Consider the following 19,774-nt stretch of genomic DNA (forward strand, 5'->3'; position numbering starts at 1 on the left):
TGCGTATAAAGTGACAGGTTTGCGAAAAAAAACCCAAGCTGGCTAACCTTATTTCCTCCCGTTAGAGTACGCAATGTCAAATGAACACCGATGAATTGGCTTAAATAACTGTTTCAATTTCCGAGTCACCATGGTGTAGAGGTTATCACGTGTGCCTCACACGCACAAGGACGGCGGTTCGAGCCCGCGTGGTGACAGGTTTTACTTTTAATGTAACATGCAAACGTTACCTTTACTTCATAGACATAGATGTTATTAGGCTCACGACAAAAACTTAAAACAAAGTAGCCGACAGATTACAGGGAAACATTTACAATCTACGCCCTGACATTTCTTGAAAATCAACCAAAAAATGAGAAAAATCGACCAACGTCGGGCGAATGGCTCTCAAAAGACTGCCTAGCAGGTTTAAAAAACAGAGGGCAGCTTTAGTGAGGGAAAAAGATCAGACAAAGCGTGAAAAATTTCAATTATAGCACTCTCACAGCGTAGTGGACATACTCTGTAAACCTCGAAATACCCTAAATAAACCAAAAAATACCATAATGGGGGAGAGAACACAAAATAAATGCGTATAAAGAGACCAGTTCACAAAAAAGTACTCACGCTGGCTGACCTTATTTCCTCCCGTTAGAGTAGGGAATGTCTTATCACGTGTGCCCTCACACGCACAAGGTCCGCGGTTCGAGCCCGGGTGGTTACAGCTTTACTTTTAATCTAACATACCAACGTTATCTTTACTTCATAGATTGCATTAGACTCACAAAAAAAAATTGAAAAAAAATCAGATTAACTCGAACACAAACTAGCCGACAGATTACAGGGAAACATTCACAATATACGCCAAGACATTTCTAGAAAATCAACCAGAAAAAGAGAAATCGATCATCGTCGGTCGAATGGCTCTCAAAAGACTGACTAGCAGGTTTAAATAACAGGTCAGCTTTAGTGAGGGAGAAAGATCAGACAAAGCGCGGAAAATTTTAATTATAGCATTCTCACATTGTAGTGGACATACTCTGAAAACCTCGAATTACCCTAAATAAACAAAAAAAAACAATAATGGGGGAGCGAACAAAAAATAACTGCGTACAAAGTGACCAGTTCACAAAAAAAGTACTCACGCTGGCTGACCTTATTTCCTCCCGTTAGAGTAAGAAATGTCTTATCACGTGTGCCCTCACACGCACAAGGTCCGCAGTTCGAGCCCGCGTGGTTACAGCTTTACTTTTAATCTAACATACAAACGTTACCTTTACTTCATAGATTGCATTAGACTCACAAAAAATTTGAAAAAAAATCAGATTAACTAGAACACAAACTAGCCGACAGAATACAGGGAAACATTCACAATCTACGCCGTGACATTTCTAGAAAATCAACCAGAAAAAGAGAAAAATCGATCATCGTCGGTCGAATGGCTCTCAAAAGACTGACTAGCAGGTTTAAATAACAGGGCAGCTTTAGCGAGGGAGAAAGATCAAACAAAACGCGGAAATTTTTAATTATAGCCACATTGTAGTGGACATACTCTGTAAACCTCGAATTACCCTAAATAAACCAAAAAAACAATAATGGGGAGAGAACACAAAATAACTGCGTATAAAGTGACCAGTTCACAAAAAGAAGTACTCACGCTGGCCGACCTTATTTCCTCCCGTTAGAGTAGGAAATGTCTTATCGCGTGTGCCCTCACACGCACAAGGTCCACAGTTCGAGCCCGCGTGGTTACAGCTTTACTTTTAATCTAACATACAAACGTTACCTTTACTTCATAGATTGCATTAGACTCACAAAAATTTTGAAAAAAAATCAGATTAAAAAAAATCAGATTAACTAGAACACAAACAAGCCGAAAGATTACAGGGAAACATTCACAATCTACGCCGTGACATTTCTTGAAAATCAACCAAATGATAAAAATCGACCAACGTCGGGCGAATGGCTCTCAAAAATTGCCTAGCAGGTTTAAAAAACAGAGGGCAGCTTTAGTGAGGGAAAAAGATCAGACAAAGCGTGAAAAATTTCAATTAAAGCACTCTCACAGCGTAGTGGACATACTCTGTAAACCTCGAATTACCCTAAATAAACCAAAAAACAATAATGGGGGAGAGAACACAAAATAACTGCGTATAAAGTGACCAGTTCACAAAAAGAAGTACTCACGCTGGCCGACCTTATTTCCTCCCGTTAGAGTAGGAAATGTCTTATCACGTGTGCCCTCACAAGCACAAGGTCCGCGGTTCGAGCCCGCGTGGTTACAGCTTTACTTTTAATCTAACATACAAACGTTACCTTTACTTCATAGATTGCATTAGACTCACAAAAATTTTGAAAAATAAATCAGATTAAAAAAAATCAGATTAACTAGAACACAAACTAGCCGACAGATTACAGGGAAACATTCACAATCTACGCCGTGACATTTCTTGAAAATCAACCAAATGATAAAAATCGACCAACGCCGGGCGAATGGCTCTCAAAAACTGCCTAGCAGGTTTAAAAAACAGAGGGCAGCTTTAGTGAGGGAAAAAGATCAGACAAAGCGTGAAAAATTTCAATTATAGCACTCTCACAGCGTAGTGGACATACTCTGTAAACCTCGAATTACCCTAAATAAACCAAAAAAACAATAATGGGGAGAGAACGCAAAAAAACTGCGTATAAAGTGACAAGTTCACAAAAAGAAGTACTCACGCTGACCGACCTTATTTCCTCCCGTTAGAGTAGGAAATGTCTTATCACGTGTGCCCTTACACGCACAAGGTCCGCGGTTCGAGCCCGCGTGGTTACAGCTTTACTTTTAATCTAACATACAAACGTTACCTTTACTTCATAAATTGCATTAGACTCACAAAAAATTTGAATAAAAAATCAGATTAACTAGCACACAAACTAGCCGACAAATTACAGGGAAACATTCACAATCTACGCCGTGACATTTCTAGAAAATCAACCAGAAAAAGAGAAATCGATCATCGTCGGTCGAATGGCTCTCAAAAGACTGACTAGCAGGTTTAAAAAACAGGGCAGCTTCAGTGAGGGAGAAAGATCAGACAAAGCGCGGAAAATTTTAATTATAGCATTCTCACATTGTAGTGGACATACTCTGAAAACCTCGAATTACCCTAAATAAACCAAAAATAACAATAATGGGGGAGCGAACATAAAATAACTGCGTATAAAGTGACCAGTTCACAAAAAAAGTACTTACGCTGGCTGACCTTATTTCCTTCGGTTAGAGTAGGCAATGTCAAATAGACACCGATGAATTAGTTTAAATAACTGTTTAAATATCCAAGTCACCATGGTGTAGTGGTTATCACGTGTGCCTCACACGCACAAGATCCGCGGATCAAGCCCGCGTGGTGACAGCATTTACTTTTAATCTAAACTAAAAACGTTACCAACGTCAAAAAACTTCAATTATAGCACTCTCAAAGCGTAGTGGACATACTTTGCAACCCTAGAATTACCATAAATAAACCAAAAAATACAAAGATGGGGGAGAGAACACGAAATAACAGCGTATAAAGCGACAGATTCACGAAAAAAAGTACCCATGCTGGCGGACATTATTTCCTCCCGTTAGAGTAAGCAATGTCAAATAGACACCAACGAATTGGCTTAAATAACTGTTTCCTTTTCCAAGTCACCATGGTGTAGTGGTTATCACGTGTGCCTCACACGCACAAGGTCATCGGCTCGAGCCCGCGTGGTGACAGCTTTTACCTTTAATCTAACCTACAAACGTTACCTTTACTTAACTTCATAGATCATGATGTTCTCAAAAATTTGAAAAAAAAATCGGATTAACTAGTACACAAACTAGCCGACAGATTACAGGGAAACATTCACAAATTAAGCCTTGATATCTCTTGAAAATCAAACAAAAAAAGAGAAAAATCGACCAACGCCGGGCAAATGGCTATCACACAACTGACTAGCTGGCCTAAACTGACGGAGGGCAGCCTTAGTGAGGGAAAAAGATCGGACAAAGCGCGAAATATTTCCATTATACCACACGCACAGCGTAGTTGACATAATCTGTAACCCCCGAATTACCCCAAAATAAACCACAAAATACAAAAATGGGGGAGAGAACACAAATTAAATAGATGTAAAGGGATCAAACAGAAAAAGAAAAAAATCGACCAACGTCGAGAGGATGGCTATAAAACGACCGACTAGCAGGCTTAAGCTAACGGAGGGCCGCCTTAGTGAGAGAAAATTATCAGACAAAGCACGAAATAATTCAAATATAGCGGCCTCACAGCGTAGTTGACATGCCCTGTAAACCTCGAATTACCCTATATAAACCAAAAAATACAATAATGAGGAAGGGAACACAAAATAACTGCGTGTAAAGTGACTATTTCACGAAAAACGAACCCATGCTGGCTGACCTTTTTTCCTCCCATTAGAGTAAGCAATGTCAAATAGATACCGATCAATTGGCTTAAATAACTGTTTTAATTTCCAAGTCAACATGTTGTAGTGGTTATCACATTTGCCTCACGTTATCACATTTGCCTCACATGCAAAAGGTCCGCGATTCGAGCCCGCGGGGTGACAGCTTTTACATTTAATCTATTCGACAAAAAAATCGCATTAACTAGAACACAAACTAGCAGACAGATTACAGGGAAACATTCACAATCTACGCCGTGACATTTCTAAAAAATCAACCAGAAAAAGAGAAAAATCAATCATCGTCGGGCGAATGGCTCTCAAAAGACTGACTAGCAGGTTTAAATAACAGAGGGCAGCTTTAGAGAGGGGAAAAACCAGACAAAGCGTGAAATATTTCAATTATAGCACTCTCACAGCGCAGTTGACATACTATGTAACCCTCAAATTACCCTATAAAAACCAAAAAAATACCAGAATGGGGAAGAGAACACAGAATAACTGCGTGTAAAATGACTCTTTCACGGAAGAAGTACCCATGCTGGCTGATCTTATTTCCTCTGTTAGAGTAAGCAATGTCAGATAGACAACGATCAATTGCAAAATAACTGTTTTAATTTCCAAGTCAACATGGTGTAGTGGTTATCACATGTGCCTCACACGCATAAGGTCCGAGATTCGAGCCCGCGGGGTGACAGCTTTTACTTTTAATCTATACGACAAAAAAATCGCATTAACTAGAACACAAACTAGCCAACAGATTACAGGGAACATTCACAATCTACGCAGTGACATTTCTTGAAAATCAACAAAAAAAAGAAAAATAGACCAACGTCAGGCGAATGGCTATCAAAAGACTGATTAGCAGGTTTAAATAACAGAGGGCAGCCTTAGTGAGGGAAAAAGGTCAGACAAAGCGTAAAAATTTCAATTATAGCATTCTCACGGCGTAGTGGACATACTCTGTAACCCTCGAATTACCCTAAATAAACCAAAAAATACAAGGGTGGTGGAGAGAACACAAAATAACTGCGTATAAAGTAACAAGTTCACGAAAAAAGTACCCATGCTGGCTGACCTTATTTCCTCCCGTTAAAGTAGGAAAAAGGAAATAGACACCGATGAATTGGCTTAAATAACTGTTTCAATTTCCAAATAATGGTGTAGCGGTTATCAAGTGTGCCTAACACGCACAAGGTCCGCGGTTCGAGCCCACGTGGTGACAGCTTTTACTTTAATCTAACATACAAACGTTACCTCTACTTCATAGATGGTATTAGACTCACAAAAAATGATGGTAATAGACTCACAAAAAATTTGAAAAAAATTCAGATTAACTAGAACAAACTAGCCGACAGATTACAGGGAAACATTCACAATCTACGCAGTGACAATTCGTGAAAATCAACCAAGAAAAAAGAAAAATCGACCAACGTCGGGCGAATGGCTCTCAAAAGACTGACTGGCAGGTTTAAATAACAGATGGCAGCTTTATTGAGGGAAAAAGATCAGACAAAGCATGAACAACTTCAATTATAGCACTCTCACAGCGTAGTGGACATACTCTGTAACCCTCGAATTACCCTAAATAAACCAAAAAATACAATGATGAGGGAGAGAACACAAAAAAACTCCGTATAAGGTGACATGTTCACGAAAAAACTACCCATGCTGGCTGACCTTATTTCCTCCCTTTAGAGTAGGCAAAGTCAAATAGACATCGATGAATTAGCTTAAATAACTGTTCAATTTCCAAGTCACCATTGTGTAGTAGCCATCACGTGTGGATAACACCCACAAGGTCCGCGGTTCGGGCCCGCGTGGTGACCGCTTTTACTATAATCTAACATACAAACGTTACCTCTACTTCATAGATGGGGATCTTTTCCGTTTGTGCACCCCCCCCCCCCAGCTTAATGGCACTTGCTCTGTAACTGGGGGCGCAAAACGTACTGGGGGGGGCACAAACGGAAAAGATCCATAGATGGTATTAGACTCAAAAAAGTTTGAAAAAAAATCAGATTAACTAGAATACAATCCAGCCACCATGGTGTAGTGGTTATCACGTGTGCCTGACACGCACAAGGTTCGCGGTTCGAGCTCGCGTGGTGACAGCTTTTACTTTGAATCTAGCCTACAAACGTTAATAGAGGTAGACTCACGACAAAAATTCTTGAAAAAAATTCAGATTAACTAGAACACAAACTAGCCGACAGATTACAGGGGAACGTTCAATCTAGGCCGTGACATTTCTTGAAAATCAACCAGAAAAAGAACAAAATTGACCAACGTCGGGCGAATGGCTCTCAAAGGACTGACTAGCAGGTTTAAATAACAGAGAGCAACTTTAGTGAGGGAAAAAGATCAGAAAAAGCGTGAAAAATTTCAATTATAGCACTCTCACAGCGTAGTGGACATACTCTGTAAGCCTCGAAATACCCTAAAGAAACCAAAAAATACAATAATGGGGAGAGAACACAAAATAACTGCGTATAAAGTACTCATGCTGGCTGACATCATTTCCTCCCGTTAAAGTAGGAAAAAGGAAATAGAAACCGATGAATTGGCTTAAACAACTGTTTCAATTTCCAAGTCACCATGGTGTAGTGGTTATCACGTGTGCCTCACACGCACAAGGTCCGCGGTTCGAAACCGCGTGGTGACATCTTTTACTTTGAATCTAGCCTACAAACGTTAATAGAGGTAGACTCACGACAAAAATTCTGAAAAAAAATTCAGATTAACAGGACCACAAACTAGCCGACAGATTACAGGGGAACAATGACAATTTAGGCCGTGACATTTCTTGAAAATCAACCAGAAAAAGAAGAAAATCGACCAACGTCGGGCGAATTGCTCTCAAAAGACTGATTAGCAGGTTTAAATAACAGAGGGCAGCCTTAGCGAGGGAAAAAGATCAGACAACGCGTGAAATATTTCAATTATAGCACTCTCATGGCGTAGTGGACATACTCTGTAACCCTCGAATTACCCTAAATAAAACAAAAAACAATGATGGGGGAGAAAAGAAAATAACTGCGTATAAAGTGACAGGTTCACGAAAAAGGTACCCATGCTGGCTGACCTTATTTCCTCCCGTTAGAGTAAGCAATGTCAAATAGACACCGATGAATTGGCTTAAATAACTGATTTTTCCAAGTCACCATGGTGTAGTGGTTATCACGTGTGCCTCACACGCACAAGGTTCGCGGTTCGAGCTCGCGTGGTGAAAGCTTTTACTTTGAATCTAGCCTACAAACGTTAATAGAGGTAGACTCACGACAAAAATTCTGAAAAAAATTCAGATTAACTAGACCACAAACTCGCCGACAGATTACAGGGGAACATTGACAATCTAGGCCGTGACATTTCTTGAAAATCAACCAGAAAAAGAAGAAAATCGACCAACGTCGGGCGAATTGCTCTCAAAAGACTGACTAGCAGGTTTAAATAACAGAGGGCAGCCTTAGCGAGGGAAAAGATCAGACAACGCGTGAAATATTTCAATTATAGCACTCTCATGGCGTAGTGGACATACTCTGTAACCCTCGAATTACCCTAAATAAACCAAAAAATACAATGATGGGGGGGAGAGAACATGAAATAACTGCGTATAACGTGACCAGTTCACGAAAGAAGTACCCATGCTGGCTGACCTTATTTCCTCCCGTTAGAGTAAGCAATGTCAAATAGACACCGATAAATTGGCTGAAATAACTGATTTAATTTCCAAGTCACCATAGTGTAGTGGTTAATCACGTGTGCCTCACACGCACAAGGTCTGTGGTTCAAGCCCGTGTGGTGATAGCTTTTATTTTTAATCTGACATACAAACGTTACCTCTACTTCATAGATGGTATTAGACTCACAAAAAATTTGAAAAAAAAATTTGATTAACTAGAACACAAACTAGCCGACAGATTACAGGGAAACATTCAAAATCTACGCCGTAACTATTCTTGAAAAAGAACCAGAAAAAGAGAAAAATCGACCAACGTCGGGCGAATGGCTCTCAAAAGACTGACTAGCAGGTTTAAATAACAGAGGGCAACCGTAGTGAGGGTAAAAGATCAGACAAAACGTGAAATATTTCAATTGTAACATTTTCACAGAGTAGTGGACATACTCTGTCACCCTCGAATTACCCTAAATAAACCAAAAAATACAAAAATGGGGAGAGAACAAGAAATAACTGCGTGTAAAGAGACTATTTCACTATGCTGGCTGACCTTATTTCCTCCCGTTAGAGTAAGCAATGTCAAATAGACACCGATCAATTGGCTTAATTAACTGTTTCAATTTCAAGTCAACATGTTGTAGTGGTTATCACGTGCCTCACACGCACAAGGTCCGCGGTTCGAGCCCGCGTGGGGACAGCTTTTACTTTTAATCTAACCTACAAACGTTACCTTTACTTCATAGATGTTATTAGACTCACGGCAAAAATTCTGATAAAAATTCAGATTAAATAGAACACAAACTAGCCGACAGATTAGAGGGAAACATTCACAATCTACGCCGTGACATTTGAAAATAAACCAGAAAAAGAGAAAAACCGGGCTATCACACGACTGCCTAGCTGGCTTAAGCTAACGGAGGGAACCCTTAGTAAGGGAAAAAGATCAGATAAAGCGTGAAATATTTCATTATAGCACACTCACTGCGTAGTAGACATACTCTGTAACCCTCGAATTACCCTAAATAAACCAAAAAATACAATAATGGGGGAGAGAACACGAAATAACTGCGCATAACGTGACCAGTTCCCGAAAAAGTACCCATGCTGGCTGAACTTATTTCCTCTCGTTAGAGTAGGAATGTCAAATAGACAACGATGAATTGGCTTAAATAACTGTTTCAATTTATAAATCACCATGGTGTAGTGGATATCAAGTGTCACTCACACGCACAAGGTCCGCAGTTCGATCCCGCGTGGTGACAGCGTTTACCTTTAATCTAACCTACAAACGTTACCTTTACGTCATAGATGGTAAAAAATTTTGAAAAAATTCGCATTAATTAGAACACAAACTAGGCGACAGATTACAGCGAAACATTCACAGTTTACGCCGTGACATTTAATTGCAATCAATTAGAAAGAGAAAAAATCGACCAACGTCGGGCGAATGGCTATCAAAAGACTGACTAGCAGCTTTAAATAACAGAGGGCAGCTTTAGTGAGGAAAAAATATCAAAGCGTGAAATATTTAAATTATAGCACTCTCGCAGCGTAGTGGAAATATTCTGTAAACCTGAATTTACCCTAAATAAACCAAAAAATACAATAATGGGGGAGAGAACACGAAATAACTGCGTATAAAGTGACCAGTTCACAAAAAAGTATTCATGCTGGCTGACCTTATTTCCTCCCGTTAGAGTAGGAAGAGTCAAATAGACACGATGAATTGGCTTCAACAACTGTTTTAATTTCCAAGTAACCATGGTGTAGTGGTTATCACGTATGTCTAACACGCACAGATCCGCGGTTCGAGCCCGCGTGGTTACAGCTTTTATCTTTAATCAAAGCTACAAACGTTACCTTTACTTTATAGATGGTATTGTACTCACGACAAAAAATAATTAAACTAACCGACAGATTAGTCAAAACAACATTCGCAATCTACGCCGTGACATTTCTTGAAAACTGACCAACGTCGGGTGAATGGCTCTCAAAAAACTGAGTAGCAGGTTTAAATAACAGAGGGCAGTCTTAGTAAGGGAACAAAAACAGACAAAGCGTGAAATATTTCAAATATTTCTACTATAGCACTCTCACAGCGTAGTGTACATACTCTGTAACCCCCGAATTACACTAAATAAACCAAAAAATACAATAATGGGAGGAGAACGCAAAATAACTGCGTATAAAGTGACAGGTTCACGAAAAAAAGTACCCATGCTGGCTGACCTTATTTCCTCCGGTTAGAGTAAGCAATGTCAAATAGACACCGATGAATTGGTTTAAATAACTGTTTAAAAATTCCAAGTCACGTAGTAGTTATCACGTGTGCCTCACACGCACAAGGTCCAGAGTTCGAGCCCGTGTGTTGACAGCTTTACTTTTAATCTGACCTACAAACGCTACCTTTACTTCATAGATGGTATGGTACTCACAAAAATTTTGAAACAAATTCAGATTAACAAGAAAACAAACTAGCCGACAGATTACAGGGAAACAATCACAATCTACGCCGAGACATTTCTTGAAAATCAACCAAAAATGAGAAAAATGGACCAACGTCGGGCGAATGGCTCTCAAAAGACTGACTAGCAGGTTTAAATAACAGAGGGCAGCTTTAGTGAGGGAAAAAGATCAGACAAAGCGTGAAAAATTTCAATTATAGCACTCTCAAGGCGTAGTGGACATGCTCCGTAACCCTCGAATTACCCTAAATAAACCAAAAAATACAAATAACTGCGTAAAAAGTGACAGGTTCACGAAATATGTACCCATGCTTGCTGACCTTATTTCCTCCCGTTAGAGTAAGCAATGTCAAATAGACACCGATGAATTGGTTTAAATAACTGTTTTAATTTCCAAGTCACCATGACGTAGTAGTTATCACGTGTGCCCCACACGCACAAGTTCTAGGGTTCGAGCCCGTGCGTTGAAAGCTTTAATTTTAATCTAACCTACAAACGTCACCTTTACTTCATAGATGGTTTTGTACTCACGACAAAAATTTTGAAAAAAATTCAGACTAACTAGAAAACAAACTAGCCGGCAGATTACAGGGAAACAATCACAATCTACGCCGTGATATTTCTTACAAATTAACCGGAAAAAAAATGACCAACGCTCGCGAAAGACTGACTAGCAGGTTTAAATAACAGAGGGCAGACTTAGTGAGGGAAAAAGATCAGACAAAGCGTGAAAAATTTCAATTATAGCACTCTCACGGCGTAGTGGACATACTCTGTAACCCTCGAATTACCCTAAATAAACCAAAACATACAAAGATGGGGGAGAGAACACAAAATAACTGCGTGTAAAGAGACTATTTCACGAAAAAGGTACCCATGCTGGCTGACCTTATTTCCTCCCGTTAGAGTAAGCAATGTCAATTAGACACCGATGAATTGGCTTAATTAACTGTTTCAATTTCAAGTCACCATGTTGTAGTGGTTATCACGTGTGCCTCACACGCACAAGGTCCGTGGTTCAAGCCCGCGTGGTGACAGCTTTTACTTTTAATCTAACCTACAAACGTTACCTTTACTTCATAGATGTTATAAGACTAACGACAAAAATTCTGATAAAAAGTCAGATTAACTAGAACACAAAATAGCCGACAGATTACAGGGAAACATTCACAATCTACGCCGTCATATTTCTAGAAAATCAACCAGAAAAAGAGAAAAATCGACCACCGTCGAGCGAATGGCTATCACACGACTGCCTAGCTGGCTTAAGCTAACGTAGGGAACCCTTAGTACGGGAAAAAGATCAGACAAAGCGTGAAATATTTCATTATAGCACACTCACAGCGTAGTAGACATACTCTGTAACCCTTGAATTACCCTAAATAAACCAAAAAATACAATAAGGGGGGAGAGAACACGAAATAACTGCGTATAACGTAACCAGTTCCCGAAAAAAGTACCCATGCTGGCTGAACTTATTTCCTCTCAATAGAGTAGGAATGTCAAATAGACAACGACGAATTGGCTTAAATAACTGTTTCAATTTATAAAACACCATGGTGTAGTGTTTATCACGTGTCGCTCACACGCATAAGGTCCGCGGTTCGATCCCGCGTGGTGACAGCGTTTACCTTTAATCTAACCTACAAACGTTACCTTTACTTCATAGATGGTAAAAAATTTGGAAAAAAATTCGCATTAATTAGAACACAAATTAGCCGACAGATTACAGGCAAACATTCACAGTCTACGCCGTGACATTTATTTGCAATCAATCAGAAAAAGGGAAAAATCGGCCAACGTCGGGCGAATGGCTATCAAAAGACTGACTAGCAGGTTTAAAAAACATAGGGCAGACTTAGTGAGGGAAAAAATTAGACAAGCGTGAAAATTTTCAATTATAGCACTCTCACAGCGTAGTGTAAAAACTCTGTAACCCCCGAATTACACTAAATAAACCAAAAAATAAAATAATGGGAGGAGAACACAAAATAACTGCGTATAAAGTGACAGGTTCACGAAAGAAGTACCCATGCTGGCTGACCTTATTTCCTCCCGTTAGAGTAGGCAATGTCAAATAGACACCGATGAATTGGCTTAAAAATCTTTTGAATTCCAAGTCACCATGACGTAGTAGTTATCACGTGTGCCTCACACGCATAAGGTCCAGAGTTCAAGCCCGCGTGTTGACAGCTTTACTTTTATTCTGACCAACAAACGTTACCTTTACTTCATAGAACGAATGGTACTCACGACAAAAATTTTGAAAATCAGATTAACTAGAAAATAAACTAGCCGACAGATTACAGGGAAACAATCACAATCTACGCCGTGACATTTCTTGAAAATCAACCAAAAATGAGAAAAATCGACCAAGGTCGGGCGAATGGCTCTCAAAAAACTGATTAGCAGGTTTAAAAAACAGAGGGCAGCTTTAGTGAGGGAAAAGATCAGACAAAGCGTGAAAAATTTCAATTATAGTACTCTCACGGCGTTGTGGACATACTCTGTAACCCTCGAATTACCCTAAATAAACCAAAAAATACAATGATGGGGGAGAGAACACAAAATAACTGCGTAAAAAGTGACAGGTTCACGAAATATGAACCCATGCTTGCTGACCTTATTTCCTCCCGTTAGAGTAAGCAATGTCAAATAGACACCGATGAATTGGTTTAAATAACTGTTTTAATTTCCAAGTCACCATGACGTAGTAGTTATCACGTGTGCCCCACACGCACAAGGTCTAGGGTTCGAGCCCGTGTGTTGACAGCTTTACTTTCAATCTAACCTACAAACGTTACCTTTACTTCATAGATGGTTTTATACTCACGACAAAAATTTTGAAAAAAAAATTAGATTAACTAGAAAACAAACTGGCCGGCAGATTACAGGGAAACAATCACAATCTACGCCGTGATATTTCTTGAAAATTAACCAGAAAAAAAATTGACCAACGCTCGCAAAAGACTGACTAGCAGGTTTAAATAACAGAGGGCAGACTTAAAGAGGGAAAAAGATCAGACAAAGCCTAAAAAATTTCAATTATAGCACTCCCACGGCGTAGTGGACATACTCTGAAACCCTCGAATTACCCTAAATAAACCAAAAAATAATAATGGAGGAGAGAACACAAAATCACTGCCAGTAAAGAGACTATTTCACGGAAAAATTACCCATGCTGGCTGACGTTACTTCATACCGTTAGAGTACACAACGGCAAAAAGATAGCGAGGAATCGGCATAACTAATTGTTTAACTCCATGTCGCCAAGGTTTAGTGGTTATCACGCGTGCCACGCACACGCACAAGGTCCGAAGTTCAAGCCCGCGTGGCGACAGCTATTACTCTTATTAGCTCCCTTTACTTCATAGATGGTACTGTACTCACAGAGAAAAATAATTTTTAGATTACTTAGAAAAAAAACTAGCCGACAGATTATAGCGAAACATTCACAATCTACGCCCTGAAATCTCTTGATCAAACAGAAAGGAAAAAAAACCGACCAACGTCAGGCGAATGTAGCTGGCTTTAGCTAACGGAAGGCAGCCTAAGTGAGGGCAAAGACTCGGGCAAAATTTCAATTATAGCAATCACCAGGTAGTGGAAAAATTCTGTGACACACAAATTACCCTAACTAAACCAAATAGAAGCAGAACACAAATTAATTGCGTGTAGAGTGACAATAAAGTGAAAAAAAGTAACCAACGTCGGGTGAATGGCTCTCAAAAGACTGACTAGCAGGTTTAAAAAACAGAGGGCAGCTTTAGTGAGGGAAAAAGATCAGACAAAGCGTTCGAATTACACTAAATAAACCAAAAGATACAATGATGGGGGAGAGAACACAAAATAACTGCGTATAAAGTAACATGTTCACGAAAAAAGTACCCATGCTGGCTGACCTTATTTCCTCCCGTTAGAGTTACCCCCGGAATTACCCTAAATAGACCAAACAGTACCATAACGGGGAGGGAACACAAAATAACAGCGTGCAAGAGAACTATTTCGCAAAAAGACCAAAAAATTACTCATGCTGGCTGACCTTAATTCTCCCATTAGAGTAGGCAATGTCAAATAGACAGCGAGGATTAGGCTTAACTAACTGTTTTCAACTCCAAGTCACCATGGTGTAGTGGTTATCACGTGTGCCTCACAAGCACAAGGTCCGCGGATCAAGCCCGAGTAGTGACATTTACTAGTTTTAATCAAACCTACAAACGATACCATTACCTTTTAGATTGAGGAGTGCAATCACGAAAAAAACTTTGAAAATATTTTTCAAATTAACTAGAAAAAAAAACTAGCCGACAGATTAGAGGGAAAACTTCACATTCTAAGCATTGCTATCAAACGCAATGCCTCATACGCACAAGCTCCGCGGTTCGATCCCGCGTGTTGACAGCTTTTACTTCTAATCTAACCTACAAACGTTACCTTTAACTTCATAGATGGGATTGTACTCATGAGATTTTGAAAATAATTTTCAGATTACTTAGATCATTAGCCGACAGATTACAGGGAAAATTTCACAATCTACACATTGACATCTCTCGACAATCAAACAGACAAACCGACAAACTTCGGTCGAATGGCTCTCAAACGACTGACTCGCTGGCTTAAGCTTACGGAGGGCAGCCTTAGTGAGGTGAAACAATCGGACAAAGCGTGCAAGTTTTCAATTATAGCACTTATAGCACTTACAGCGTAGTCGACATATTCTGTAACCCCCAAATTATTCTAAATAAATCAAAAAGTACCATAACGGGGAGAGAACACAAAATAATTGCTGGTAAAAACTATTTCACAAAAAAAGACCAAAAAATTACTCATAACAGAGGGCAGCCTTAGTGAGGGCAAAAGGGGGAAAAGATCAGACAAAACTTGCAATATTTCATATATAGCACTCTCACAGCGTAGTGAGCCCCGAATTGCCCTAAACAAACCAATAAATACAATAATGGGGGAGCAAACACAAAATAACTGCGTGTAAAGTGACTATTTTACGAAAAAAAAGCAGCCATGCTGGCTGATCTTAATTCCTCCCATTAGAGTAAGCAATGTCAAATGGACAACGAGGAATTGGCATAACCAACTGTTTTTAACTCCAAGATATTTTTTTTGTAACCCTCTCTCCTGAAAATCAAACAAAAAAGAGAAAAACCGACCGACGTCGGGTGAACGGCTCTGAAAAGACTGACTAGCTGGTTTGAGATAACAAAGGGCAGCATTAGTGGGGGGAAAGAGTAGACAGTGCGTCCTAAATCTCAATTAGAGCACTGTCAAAGCGTAGTGGACATATTCTGTCACCCCGGAATTACCCTAAATAAATCAAAAAATACCATAAAGAGGAGAGGAAAAAAAACAACTGCGTGTAAGGTGACCATATCACGTAAAAAGAATAAAAATACTAGTGTTGGCTGACTATATTTCCTCCCATTAGAGTAAGAAATTTCAAATAGACAGCAAGGAGTACGCATAACTAACTGTTTTTAACTCCATGTCACCATGGTGTAGATGTTATCACGTGTGCCTCACACGAACAATGTCCGCGGGCCGAGCCCGCGTGGTGACATCTATTACTTTCAATCTAAACTACAAACGTAACTTTTAATTCATAGAAGGGATTGTACCCACGTAGAAAGTTTAACAAAAGATTTTCAGATTAACTAGAACAAAAACTAGCCGACAGATTAGAGGGAAACATCTAAGCCTTGACATCTCTTGAAAAAGAGAAAAACCGATCAACGTCGCGCGAATGGCTCTCTGACGACTGACTAGCTGGCTTAGCCTTACGGAGGGCAGCCTTAGTGAGGGGAAAAGATCACACAAAGAAAGAATATATTTAAACTATAGCACTCTCACCGCGTAGTGGATATAATCTGTAACCACCAAATTACACTATAATTACAGCGTAGTGGACATATTCTACCCCCCGGAATTACCATAATTAAACCAAAAAATACCATAAAGAGGAGAGGAAAAAATAACTGCGTGTAAGGGGACTATTCCACGTAAAAAGTATTAAAAAAGTACTCCTGTTGGCTGACCATATTCCCTCCCATTTGATTAAGCAGTTTCAAATAGACAGCAAGGAATAGGCATAACTAACAGTTTTCAACTCCATGTCACAATGTTGTAGATATTATCACGTGTGCCTCACACGAACAATGTCTGCGGGCCGAGCCCGCGTGTTGACACCTATTACTTTTAATCTGACCTACAAACGCTACCATTACTTCTTAGATGGGGAAGTGCACTCACGAAAAAAACTTTGAAAATGAATTTCCGATTAACTAGAAAAAAAACTAGCTGACAGATTACAGGGAAACATCTACACCTTGTCATCTCTTGAAAAAGAGAAAAACCGAACAACGCCGGGCGAATGGCTCTCTGACGACTGACTAGCTGGCTTAAGCTTACGGAGGGCAGCCTTAGTGAGGGGAAAAGATCAGACAAAGAAAGAAAATATTTCAAATATAGCACTCTCACCGCGTAGTGGATACAATCTGTAACCACCAAATTACACTAAATAAACCAAAAAATACAAAAATGGGACGAGAACACAAAGCAAATGGCTGTAGGGGGACTATTTCACAAAAAAAGAACAGAAAACTCATGCTGGATGACCTTTATTTCCTCCCGTTAGAGTAATCAATGTCAAATAGACAGCGACGAATAGTAATAACTAACTGTTTCTGACTGCAGGACAAATGTAAGGTGAATTGCTACCAAAGAACTGACTAGCTAGCTTAAGCTAACGGAAGGCAGCATTAGTGAGAAGAGAAGATCAGGACAATGCGTGTAAGAAGACTATTTCAAGGAAAAAAGAACAAAAAAGTACTGATGCTGGTTGACCTTAATTCCTCCCAATAGAGTAATCAGTGTCAAACAGACAGTGAGGAGTAGGCGCACCTAACTGGATTTAACTCCAAGTCGCCATGTTGCACTGTTTATCACTTGTGCCTAACACGCGCAAGATCCGCGGTTCGAGCCAGCGTGGTGACATCTATTACTTTCAATATAATCTAGAAATGTTACCCTTGCATCATAGACGGGGTTGTACTCACTAAGAAAAATTTAAAAATAGTTTCCAGATTAACCATACCAAAGACTAGCCGACAGATTAAAGGGAAAAATTCACAATCTAAGCCTTGATATCTCTTGAAAACCAAACATAAAAAGAAGAAAAACCGACCAACGTCGGGCCAATGGCTCTCAAACAACTTGCTAGCGAGCTTAAGCTAACGAAGGGCGGCCTAAGTGAGGGGAAAAGATCAGACAAAGCGTGCAATATTTCAGCTAAAGCCCTCTCATAGCGTAGTGGACATTCTTTAAGCCAAAATTAACCCAAATAAATCAAAAAAGATCTTAATGGGGAGATATCACAAAATAAATGCGTGTAAGGGGCTATTTCAAGAAAAAAAGAACAAAATAGTACTCATGCTGACCTTATTTGCTCTGCTACATTTAGGGTAAAAAATTAAAACAGGCCGCAAGGAATAGGCATAGCTAACTGTCTTTAACTTAAAGTCACTGATGTAGTGGTTTTCACGTGTGCAAAAAAAAGAACAACCGACCAACGTCGGGCGAATGGCTCCCGAGCGACTGTCTAGCAGGCTTAAATAACGGACGGCAGCCTTGGTGTGGGGAAAAGATCAGACACCCCGTGCAAAATTTCAATTATAGTTTTCTCACGGCGTAGCAGACATATTCTGTGACCCCGGAATTACCCTAAATAGACCAAACAGTACCATAACAGGGAGGGAACACAAAATAACAGCGTGCAAGAGAACTATTTCGCAAAAAGACCAAAAAATTACTCATGCTGGCTGACCTTAATTCTCCCATTAGAGTAGGCAATGTCAAATAGACAGCGAGGAATAGCCATAACTAACTGTTTTAACTCCAAGTCACCATGATGTAGTGATTATCACACTCACAAGGTCTGCCTCCCAAGCACAAGGGTCGCGGTTCGAGTCCGCGCGGTGAGATCTATCATTTTTATTCTAACCTACAAAAGTTACCTTTACTTCATAGAAGGGATTGTAAACCAAAATTTTGAAAATAATTTCAAGATTAACTGGAACAAAAACTAGCTGACAGGTTACAGGGAAACCTTCACAATTTCACCTTCAAAACTCTTGAAAATAAAACAGAAAAGAAAAGAAAAAACGGACCAACGTCGGGCGAACGGCTCTCAAACGACCGTCAAGCTGGTTTAAGCTAACGGAGGGAAACCTTAGTGAGGGAAGGAGTACACCATTTTCAATAAGGCCCCTTCAACGCGTATTGCGCTTATTCTATAATTCCCAAAAAAGCTATATAATGCAAAAAAATATAATGGGAAAACGGGACGATAAAAATGTGTGAAAGGAGGCCCTTTTAAGTTTTTTAAAAAAAATCCAATAAGACCTTTTATCTCATTAATGTAGGCAAGGCTATATCGATAGCGAGGACAACTCATAACAAACTGCTACTACCTCTAAGTCAATATGGTGTAGTGGTTATCACGTGTGCCTCACACGCACAAGGTACGCTAACGGCGTGCAGCCTAAGTGGGGAAAACATCAAGATAAAGCGTGCAGTATTTCCAATATTTACCTCACAGCCACCTGACAGCGTAAGTGCACAAAATCTATAACCCCTAAATTACCATTATGAACGAAAATGCCATAACCGAAAATGCCATAAGGTGGAAAGGAGACAAATAAACTACGTGGACGGGGACTGTTGTACAGGAACACAAAAAGTTGACCTGATTTATTCACATGAAGGTAAGCACGGTCACATCGACAGCGATGACAAGGCATAACTAATTGTTTCTAATTCCAATCAACCATGCTGTAGTGGTTATAACGTAAGACTTACGCGCACAAGTTCCGAGGTTCGCGCCTGCGTGGTGAAAACTACCACTTCTATGTTAACATACAAATTTACTTCAACTTCATAGGTTCGATCTCTGTAAAATAATTTTGAAAATAATTTCTAGATTAACAAGAACAAAAACCAGCCGACAGGAAAATTTTCAAAAGTTTACGCCCTGGAGCTCCCTTGAAATTTAAAAAAAAATTAGAACCGATTAACGTCGGACCAACACCTCCCAAAGGCTGTTTAGCTCGCCTATGTTAACGGAGTGTAGCCTTAGTTGGCGAAAGGATCACGATGAAAGGTGGATTAATTCCATTATACCAATCCCACAATAGCGTAGTGGACATTCTCC

The 19,774-nt window shown here is 39.7% G+C and overlaps 1 protein-coding gene and 10 non-coding genes across 11 annotated transcripts in view; 10 read left to right on the forward strand and 1 right to left on the reverse strand.

Moving 5' to 3' along the window:
- The window catches only part of LOC142337924 (integrator complex subunit 3-like), a 180,240-nt gene that overhangs the window by 113,893 nt on the left and 46,573 nt on the right, over nucleotides 1–19,774 (reverse strand). The gene's annotated exons all lie outside the window — the stretch shown is intronic.
- Trnav-cac (transfer RNA valine (anticodon CAC)) lies at nucleotides 125–197 on the forward strand. The gene has a single exon. It is a non-coding gene; the product is annotated as a tRNA-Val (tRNA).
- On the forward strand, nucleotides 3,302–3,374 carry Trnav-cac (transfer RNA valine (anticodon CAC)). Its single transcript has one exon. It is a non-coding gene; the product is annotated as a tRNA-Val (tRNA).
- Trnav-cac (transfer RNA valine (anticodon CAC)) lies at nucleotides 3,652–3,724 on the forward strand. The gene has a single exon. It is a non-coding gene; the product is annotated as a tRNA-Val (tRNA).
- On the forward strand, nucleotides 6,452–6,524 carry Trnav-gac (transfer RNA valine (anticodon GAC)). The gene has a single exon. It is a non-coding gene; the product is annotated as a tRNA-Val (tRNA).
- Nucleotides 7,003–7,075, forward strand: Trnav-cac (transfer RNA valine (anticodon CAC)). The gene has a single exon. It is a non-coding gene; the product is annotated as a tRNA-Val (tRNA).
- Nucleotides 7,570–7,642, forward strand: Trnav-cac (transfer RNA valine (anticodon CAC)). Its single transcript has one exon. It is a non-coding gene; the product is annotated as a tRNA-Val (tRNA).
- Nucleotides 8,144–8,217, forward strand: Trnav-cac (transfer RNA valine (anticodon CAC)). The gene has a single exon. It is a non-coding gene; the product is annotated as a tRNA-Val (tRNA).
- On the forward strand, nucleotides 9,845–9,916 carry Trnav-aac (transfer RNA valine (anticodon AAC)). Its single transcript has one exon. It is a non-coding gene; the product is annotated as a tRNA-Val (tRNA).
- Nucleotides 11,519–11,591, forward strand: Trnav-cac (transfer RNA valine (anticodon CAC)). The gene has a single exon. It is a non-coding gene; the product is annotated as a tRNA-Val (tRNA).
- Nucleotides 14,673–14,745, forward strand: Trnav-cac (transfer RNA valine (anticodon CAC)). Its single transcript has one exon. It is a non-coding gene; the product is annotated as a tRNA-Val (tRNA).

The sequence above is a fragment of the Convolutriloba macropyga genome, chromosome 4 (genome assembly GCF_964194025.1).
Source record: "Convolutriloba macropyga chromosome 4, txConMacr16.3, whole genome shotgun sequence".
Taxonomy (NCBI): domain Eukaryota; kingdom Metazoa; phylum Xenacoelomorpha; order Acoela; family Convolutidae; genus Convolutriloba; species Convolutriloba macropyga.